Below are 10381 nucleotides of genomic sequence, written 5' to 3'. Positions count from 1 at the left end.
AAGGAAGGAAGGAAGGAAGGAAGGAAGGAAGGAAAGAAGGAAGGAAGGAAGGAAGGAAAGAAGGAAGGAAGGAAGGAAGGAAGGAAGGAAGGAAGGAAGGAAGGAAGGAAGGAAGGAAGGAAGGATGCTATATAGGGACTAGCACAGGCACAGGCAAACTCAGCCCTCCAGATGTTTTGGGACTGCAGTTCCCATCATCCCTGACCACTGGTCCTGTGAGCTAGGGATCATGGGAGTTGTAGTCCCAAAACATCTGGAGGGCCGAGTTTGCCTATGCCTGGACTAGCATCAGCCCCAGAGGGCCCTTGTACACTCATCCTAACCCAGGTGCTGATGACGATTAGGCAACTTTGTAGAGGTTCCTAGCCATGATGGTTGTATCTTTCCCAATAGCAGTCGCTGGAAACCGCAGGAGGGGAGGGTGCTTTTGTGCCTGGGTCCTGCTTGCGGGTTTCCTGCAGGCGTCTGGTTGGCCACTGTGAGAACACGTTGCTCAGTCCCTTGGCCTTATCCAGCAGTTCTTTCACGGGCCTGTTTGCTGCTGCTGCCCCCCTAATCACCTGCCACTCTCTGGGTGGTCATTTTGGGGTCTGTGGGGCCCTGGACTTTGCCCAATCTACATCAGTCCTCTTCAGTTCTCCTTTCAAAGTTCTGTCGCCCGTCCTAACTGGCTTTGGAAATATATACAGGTTGGTGCATATTTCAGCTTGTTTTCTATTTAAGCGTGTGTTGCTTTGGAGAAACAAATAAAATTAAAACAAGTTTCTCAGCTGCATTATTAAGCATTCCCTTCTCGCCTCCCCAGAGCCAAGCATTCCTGTGAAAGTCAAACTTCGCCCTTAGGTTTTTGCATGTGGGATCAACTGGGCACAATCTTCTCCCGTGTGTTTAGCCTGCATTGATTGGAGGTGTGAACAGGACAGTGTGGACTTCAGGCAGTGAGTTGTCAAGGAGGCAGAGTCCTGATTTCCAGCTTGGTGTTATCTTTTTCTCTGGCTGGGTGGAGTTTATATTGAGCAAAACAAAAGCCACCTTTACTTACTGTTAATGGAGAAATCTGAGAGCTCCCTTGGACAAAAAAAACAAGGACACCAGCCAGGAATACCAGAGCAAAACAGCAGCCAGTAGGCTTGGTCTTTATTGAAGACTGTCGCAACAGGACTCCCACCTGCCACCAGGTGGAACAAGATGGAAGCTCAGAACAAAAGAAGACCCCAACTTTTATTAGCTACTAATCCCCCAAGCTACACCCCTAGAACTACATCACAACTACATCATGACTACATCATTGATACATCACAAAAAGGAGGGGTTGCGGGAGGGGTTTGTGGAGGTAACCTGAGTATCTTGTCACCTGGCTGGTCCCTCCTTTCCCCCTCCCCATGAGTATTTTCCAGAGCAGACAAGGGGAGCTGGCAGTTTCCTGCCCCCAGAGGGAAGAGCTGATCACTGTCCTTTGTTTCAGTCCGTGTTGAATCCACTCCCATATGCAAGTTCTTTGTGTCCTTCATGGTCTTATGTCTGGGACCATCAAGGTTGGCATGCCAACTGGGTAGGGCTCCTGCGTACGTGTTGGTACGCTCAAGGGATTATGGCTGTCCTGTATCAAACCATCCCCTTTTGATAGTCCTTCCTTCATGGAGCAAAATAAAAGTGGACTGGTGTATATCCAATGTACGGTTGATTTTCTATGAATTTATAACAGAAACATCGCGTATGTCGGGTATGAGTGTGTCGAGTTTGTACAAACTAAATGATGGGGGGGAGGGGTTTCCTGCAACATTACATAGGAAGATGCAGCGGCTTCTATATCCCTTCTTTTGGTCAGCCAGTTATATGGCCAGTGCTGATTCAGATACTAACCCAATGGCCTGTGCTGCACTGGGGGCAGACTTTGGTCTTTCAAATTTCAGCGGCAACCTGTGCGAGGCCACAATTTGGCACACCCACCCTTCCCTTTTGCTCTGCTCAACTGTGTAGTTGCGATGCCCTGCAGTGCCCCCTAGGTTTAGTGGTCAGTGTGTCAGAACTGGTTGTGCTGCCCCACACTTTCTCCTCCCTAAATCTGGATAATTCCCTATGCTCTGAAAATCCAAATAGGAGAGATATGTGACTGCCTTGGGAATTTCAGAAACACCACATGGACAAGGGGGAATTAAAGGTGGCACTAGGGCAGGCTTCCTCAACCATGGCCCTCCAGATGTTTTTGGCCTACAACTCCCATGATCCCTAGCTAGCAGGACCAGTGGTCATGGATGCTGGGAATTGTAGTCTCCAAACATCTGGATGGCCGAGGTTGAGGAAGCCTGGGCTAGGGGTTCACAATCTGCATTAAGCCAAGGTATGGGCGGGCTCTTCGTCTGAGCAGAACCCACAGCTGAAGCTGTTTTCTTTTATTCTTCATAACTTCCCTATAGGTAAAGGTAAAGGGACCCCTGACCATTAGGTCCAGTCGTGACCGACTTTGGGGTTGCGGCGCTCATCTCGCTTTACTGACTGAGAGAGCTGGCATACAGCTTCCGGGTCATGTGGCCAGCATGACTAAGCTGCTTCTGGTGAACCAGAGCAGCACACAGAAACGCTGTTTACCTTCCCGCCGGAGCGGTACCTATTTATCTACTTGCATTTTGACGTGCTTTCGAACTGCTAGGTTGGCAGGAGCAGGGACCGAGCAACAGGAACTCACCCCGTTGCGGGGATTTGAACCGCCAACCTTCTAATCGGCAAGTCCTAGGCTCTGTGGTTTAACCCACAACACCACCCGCGTCCCTATACTTCCCTATACCCTGCACTAATATTTCTGAAAAGCTGCTGGTTGCTTTCCTAAGGGCACTTCTGTATGGTATGCCATTGTCATACTAAAACCCTGCTCACAAAACCACAGCAAGGCTTCCACCCCTTTTGAAAGTCCCACCTTTCCCCTATTAAACGTCTACCCTCCAGATGTCATTGAAGTGACCATTGGCCATGATGTCTGGGGATGATGGGAGCTGGAATCTCAAAAAAACCCTCTGGAGGTCATTGCATTGGTATTTTCTGTTATTATGTACATATAGATTAAATATTCTGGAGAATAAAGTTCTTTCCTTAGCTGGAAACAAAAATGCACAACTCTGATTTAAAAGGCAGAATAATTTGGCTTCGCTAAATGTTCTACTCAGTTCGTGCTCCCCCAGAAACATGGTTGCTCATCTTTGCAAATGTCACCTGGATGGAGGAATGCAAATGAGCTGCGCAGACAGAATCCAGTTTCATCCAGCAGCGAAGCAACTTCCCTTTGCTTTGGGTGGGCTTTCATAACAACTAATTGCATGTCCAAATGTACATAATGTGAGCAGTGAGCTGAATTGCCCTTGCCCCATTATGGCTGGAAGCACAGTCCTCTCCATGGGGTCGGGCTACCTGCACACACCACTCAACCCTCCATCGAAGTGGAAGTTTCTTTGGGGAGGGGCCATAGCTTAGTGGAAGAGCATCCATTTCCCCTGCAGAAGGTTCCCTGGTTTGATCCCCAGCGTCTCCAGGTAAGGTTGTCCCCAGTCTGCAGTTCTCAGTCATATATAATGAAATGAAAAGGATGTTTAAAATAACATTTGTAAAAACAAACAAACCCAGAAGCTTTTCTTTTGGGAATTATAGGGACAAAACTACCTAAATTTAGAAACTTATTCATGTATACTACTACAGCGACAAGAATGTTACTTGCCCCAAAATGGAAAGAAGCAGAAGTCCCAGGAAAGGCAGCCCTTTTTAGGGAAGTTTTTGATGTTTGATGTTTTATCGTATTTTTAATATTTTATTGGAAGCCGCCCACAGTGACTGGGGAAACCCAGCTGGATGGGCGGGGTATAAATATTATATTTATTTATTTAGAAGGATAATGGATACAAAAACTTATGGAATATGCAGAAATGGTGAGACTTACAGGAAGAATAAGAAATCAAGATAAGAAACTTTTTATAAAAGAATGGAAGTGGTTTATTGAATATTTACAGATGAATTGTAAACAGATAAGAACATTGGCAGGATTGCTGTAATAACGTGCAGTTTCATAAGAGTATATATTTTAAAGTAGATGAATAAATGAACAAGTACAGCTAATTTGGATATGCAGAAGATATTAAAAATAAATTTAAGGAACCTCAGAAAGAGGGGGAAGGAAGTCAAGTTTTGAAATGTCAAAATGATTGTATAATTGGTGAAATGCATAAACCTGAAAAGTATAAATAATAATAATAATAAAAAGTCCCCAGTTGGCTGCCAGTCAATGTGCGTCAGGGGTAGGCATTGTGGTACCCAGCGAGCATGGCCAACGGTCAGGGATTATGGGAACTGGGAATCCAGCAACAGCTGGAAGGCACCACATTGGCAATCCCTGACCTAAGTAGAACTGAACTAGATGTGTCAATGGTTTGACTTACTATAAGGCAAGTTTCTGTTCCTAGTTTGGACAGGGGTCAGAATGTTGATATGTTGACCCCAAGTCTGTGCATGCAAAGTAGATGCTTTACCACTGACCAACAACACTTCTCTGATCTGCTACCATCCTGCACACAATGTTACATATGCTCCTTTATACGCACATTGTAAGGCAGTGGTCATAAGGTACGCAATCTTTGTATTGGTGGGGCTTTCGACTAAGGAGTTTGAAATTAGTCCCAGCATCCAGCAATGTGTTCTCCACTATGTTTCTTCCCTCCGTTTGTAGAATCCATGGCACTCTCTTTAATTCTTTGGCATGTGACTCAGCACTAGGAAACGGCAACTTTTAATTAAGGCTCAAGAGATTCGTTTGACATGGGTGGAGATCAGATCAACTCTCCATCTAACATTGATGAGAATAACCTGTGTAAACGTTCCCTCCGGATCAAGGAATGGATGCTTCTGGGTAGATGTGCAGGTCTTGTTTCAAGAGCCAAAGGGCAGAGGGATGGAATTCCTCCTGGGATCCGATTCTCATCTGCAGTGCAATTCTAGAAGCGGCTAATGTTGCCTCACTACCTGGATGGATAACCTATTGCTGTCTGATTACTTCGTCTATGAATTACAACAAAACAAAGGTGGTGGCAGGAACAAGCCAGTAGTAAATCACACAGAGTAAGTGAAGTTAACTCTTTATTAGAAAAACAGGATCTGCATAGGGCCTTAATAAGCACAGCAATTCATATTCAGTAGGTTTTGCCCCTATGAGGCAGTTGCAGAGACATTGGAAGTTCCCTGCCTTCCACAGCTGCCTAAGTCCTCTCCTCTCCAGGGTTACCCCTAAGCAATCTGAGACTGCACCAGGATGCCTGCCTTTGCTCCTCCCACTTCATGCCTCTACTGTTCCTGGGAGATGAGGGGGAAAGGGTCACAGCAGGAAGGAGAGACACCTGTGCCTCTTCACCAGCCTGACTCCTCTCTGCCTCTTGGCCTTTCTCGTCCCCCTCTCCTGCTTCAGCCTCTGGACTTCTCTCTGCCACAGACTTCCCCCCCTCTCACAGCCCTGTTACCTCTTCAGCTTTTGACACCTTCTCCTCCCAGTCTTCTCCCTCTGACCAGTCATCATAGTCCCACCACCAATTCCCAGGCTCTGAACCTTCTTCCATTGTGGATTCTCCAGCTGGTTCTTCCCATCATTTCTCTGGGTCCAACCAGTCCATGACAGATGGTTAGATAGGGCACTTTCAGTTGTTGTTGTTGTTGTTTGAGATGGACTAGACCAAGACAGAGAGCTGGACCATAAAGAAGGCTAAAGAAAGTAGAATTGATGCTTTTGAATTATGGTGCTGGAGGAGACTCCTGAGAGTCCTATGGACTGCAAGAAGATCAAACCTATCCATTCTGAAGGAAATCAGCCCTGAGTGCTCACTGGAAGGACAGATCGTGAAGCTGAGGCTCCAATACTTTGGCCACCTCATCAGAAGAGAAGGCTCCCTGGAAAAGAGCCTGATGTTGGGAGAGATGGAGGGCACAAGGAGAAGGGGATGACGAGGACAAGATGGTTGGACAGTGTTCTCGAAGCTACCAGCATGAGTTTGACCAAGCTGTGGGAGGCAGTGGAAGACAGGAGTGCCTGGCATGCTCTGGTCCATGGGGTCACAAAGAGTTGGACACGACTAAACAACAACAACAACAGACCCTGTTAATTCACCCTCGGACACTGGGTCTTTTATTTTAGTATGTTTCAGTAAGGTTTAAGGTCTTAGTCTTTAATATGTTAAATACTGAACTGTTTTAATGCAGTATATTTTAAAGAAAATTTGATCTGTTTCTATTATTTTTCAAAACAGGTCAAGTCACCCTGCTTTGTTTCTTTGTAAGCAAATCGATTTGTGCCTTTGGCATGCATAAACTAGCGCATAAGCACGTTTAAGTGTTGCTCCTTTAACAATGTAGAGCTCTGGGCTACTTATGATGTAATTGGGCCAGCACTGTTCCGTTAAGGGGGCAATGCACCAAAATCAGGTAAGGACAGCAAAATTACAATATCCGATGTTGCTCCTACTTCACAACAGGGGCTCATTTTCAATTTGCAGATAAAAGAGCTGCAGATGTCTAAGCAACAATGGTGTAATGATTTGTGGGGCGGAAGAGCTCAACAAGAGTGGGTTATGAGACATAGCCTGTATGGATGCAAACTGCTACTTTAGTGCAAAAGGAAACTGAGGTTGCAGTCCTATGCACACTCACCTGGGGGAAAGCCCCAAGGAACTCAATGCATAGGGACACTGTTAAATGCTTGGAAAAGGATTGCAACAGCATCAAATCTAGGGATGGAGGAGAAAGTGTATTTGCATTTATGGACAAAACCTATCTATTGTGCACTTTCTGAGACAATTATGTCACAGGCTTTGAGATGAAAAGGCTTGAGATGGGTAAGCTTATTTAAGCATCGTGTATCCATGCCAGTCAGAAGATAACTGATTTGCCTAGAATTAGCTTTATGTAAAATCCATATAAGCAGTGATTAGATCAGGGGTCGGCAAACTAAGGCCCAAGGGCCGGATCAGGCCCAATTGCCTACAGGATCCGGCCCGCGGACTTTCCGTGGATCGGCATGGGGATTCTGTTCATTTGGGCTGTGCTATTTCCCCCCCAGCGCCATTCCATTTTTACCCCCTCCTTCACACACACAACAGAGGCGCCTCCTCCCTCCCTCCTCCTGGCTTCTCCCCGCCCTGCCTAAAGGAGGAAGGGGGCTGGGCTGAGCTGGCTGAGTGACATTTTAAGCAGCCCCTCTCCAGAGCCAGCCCTTTTGCGCCACTCATTTTCCTGCCACCGCTGCCCTGGTGTTCCTGTGATCCAGAGAGCAGAGTGAATGAGCTCCCTCTGCCTACCCACGAGAAGTAGCAGTGGCGGCGGTAGCGGCGGCAGCCCCTGGGAAGATAAGCACAGTGGTTGGGGCTGGGGGGTTGGGAGGAGGACTACTTGCCCCCCTCGCCTGTACTGCTTCTCCAGCCCGTCACAAGGTCTGAGGGACAGTGGACCGGCCTGTGGCTCCATTTTTTTGTGAAGCCCTGAGTTAGATGGTCATCTGTTATGTATGATCTAGTTGAGATTTCTGGATTTCAAGGGGTTGGACTATCAGGGTCCCTTCCAACTCTACCATTCTATTATTCAAGCTGTGTCCGAGCTGTGGAAGCTGACTGATGTTTAAACTCCTCCTTGAAAGGAACAGGCTTTTGAGAACAGTGAGAGGCTGAAGAAGAGAGAAAGGGGGACATCAGAGCCGAATCTTCCCCCCCCCCCAATCTCTTTAAATATGGTTTGAGACAATGAACTTATACTCCAAAGGCGAGACAGCCAAATGAGAAAATGGAATATTTGAAGGCACGAACCAAAGGTTATATTTAAAAGAAAAGGAAACTCCCATAAGGTCATGAAAAGGCCAATTTTTTAATTTATTTTTTTGGGTACCAGCTTACTTTGTGACGTAAGTACTTGCCCAACTTTTCCATGTTGTTAAAGGTACAGAGTTTGCTCGCTTTTCCCATGTTGACAGGAAAGCTAATGAGACTACTTGTGGAGTAAAGTATTAATTAATCCTGATCCATTTACTGAGCATTTACTCATGCATACCTTAGCCTATCATGGGTCCCAAAATATGCTAGTTAAACAACAAAAACAAAACACCGGTGTTCGCTATGTGTCCTGGGATTTTGGAGTGCCAGTCGTATTTAGTTTAAAAAAGAATTTCCTACAATTTTCTGACCTTTTCATTCTGTTAATATTACTTCCCCTCTGAGCACCAAGAGTACACACTTAGATGCCAGACCAATAATGGGGCACTTAAAAAGCTACTTTGTTTAAAACCATTCACAAATATTGGGATATGCTCGGAGTGGATTTCGCTCTATTTGCATTTCAGATTACTATTAAAAGGTTATCTGTCTTAAGCTCCCACAAGGAAAGTAGAAGGGATGAGAGGAGCAGAATACGGTTGCAAATGTCTTGCACTTTGAATACCAGTCCACCTGCTTCAGAGACACACCATATGCAGGCTGTAGGGAAAGCAAATAGAAGGTGAAATGTCTGGTCTCTTCACCCCCACCCCACCTCCCACCCCACAACTGTTAATTTCTTCCTCTTCTGCTTAGGAACTAAGGAATCTGTCCTATACTGAGACAGACTGGTTCATCCAGTGGCTTGTTGTTGTTTAGTCATTTAGTCGTGTCCAACTCTTTATGACCCCATGGACCAGAGCACGCCAGGCACTCCTGTCTTCCACTGCCTCCCGCAGTTTGGTCAGGCTCATGTTTGTAGCTTTGAGAACACTGTCCAACCATCTCGTCCTCTCTCGTCCCCTTCTCCTTGTGCCCTCCATCTTTCCCAACATCAGGCTCTTTTCCAGGGAGTCTTCTCTTCTCATGAGGTGGCCAAAGTATTGGAGCCTCAACTTCACGATCTGTCCTTCCAGTGAGCACTCAGGGCTGATTTCCTTAAGAATGGATACGTTTGATCTTCTTGCCGTCCATGGGACTCTCAAGAGTCTCCTCCAGCACCGTAATTCAAAAGCATCAATTCTTTGGCGATCAGCCTTCTTGATGGTCCAGTTCTCACTTCCATACATCACTACTGGGAAAACCATGGCTTTAACAATACGGACCTTTGTAAATGGCTTAGGAACCGCAATACCTCAAGGACCATTTCTCCCCATATAAACCAAACTGAACTCTGTGATCATCGTCTGAGACCTTTCTTCATGTGCCTCCTTCACAAGAGGCCCAGAGGATGGCAACATGAGAATGGACCTTTTCTGCAGTTGTTCCCCACTTGTTCCCCATGGAGCTTCACCTGGTGCCTTCATTGTACATCTTTAGGCACCAGGCAAAAAACGTTCTTCTTTGACCAGGCCTCTGATCCCAGAGGCCGTACACAGCCATGATGATTAGTAGTCATTATTGCTGTTGTAGTTATTTAGGCAAATAGCCCTCAGAAGGCAGCTTACATCACCATGAAAATAAAATAACAACAGGAAAAATCAACATTACAAATATGAAATACTTATGTTCAGGTGTTTTTGGACTTCATCTCCATTGGCTTTAACCATTGGCAGTGCTGGCTCAGGCTGCTGGAAGCTGATGTCCAGCAACACCAGAAGAATATCAGGTTGGAGAAGATTGGCATAGATCGTGGATAGCCTTATAGAGCAATAGAAAATCAATCCTATTGAATCTGGAGTTATGATTTCCATGGACTTTGTAGTTATCCAGCAAATTACATTCAAAACTGCATTATAAAGGTAAAGCTAAACTGCATTATAACTTCTTGCCTACTGGCGTGAGGAATAACAAGCTAAACCAAAGTTTTGCTTTGTAAGAGTGAGCAAACTTCTGTTTTTTCAATGACTGCAGCTACTGGCAATGTTAGGACCCAGACAGACTATGGTTAATCTTAACTATGGCTTATTCAAACAAGTCAATTTCAAGTGATAGTTGACGAAGCTGGCTCCCCACCCACCCACCAGCCACAGCTAGGATTAACCATAATTTAGGTTGTGGACAACATGCTAAACTGTGGTTAATCTAAAACTGGAATGAAAGCATCCAGTCTCTTTCTTACAGTCACAGCGGATAAGGAATGGGGAGGGTGAACATGCTCAGGCAAGAGGGCATGGAGTAAGGTGGTGTGTTGGTGCTGATCTGGAGCAAGGCACGTTCAGGATCCTAGTTAGTGCTCTCCCATAGATTCTTGATATGAGTTCAGGACCATGGCTAGCAACCTTGCCAGTGGGAGGCAAGCTATTGAAATTGAATTGAAATACTTTATTGTCACTTGTACAACTTGTATACAGTGAGATTACACGAGCACCCCCCACTCAGCTCTCTTAGTCTTAATTCCCCTCGTTTACTGACACACACACACCAAACCCGAAAGTCAGTTGCCCTGTTGTTATCTT

The sequence above is a fragment of the Podarcis melisellensis genome (assembly GCF_964234715.1).
Source record: "Podarcis melisellensis genome assembly, chromosome: 11".
In the NCBI taxonomy this organism is placed as follows: domain Eukaryota; kingdom Metazoa; phylum Chordata; class Lepidosauria; order Squamata; family Lacertidae; genus Podarcis; species Podarcis melisellensis.
Note: the sequence above shows the minus strand (reverse complement) of the source record.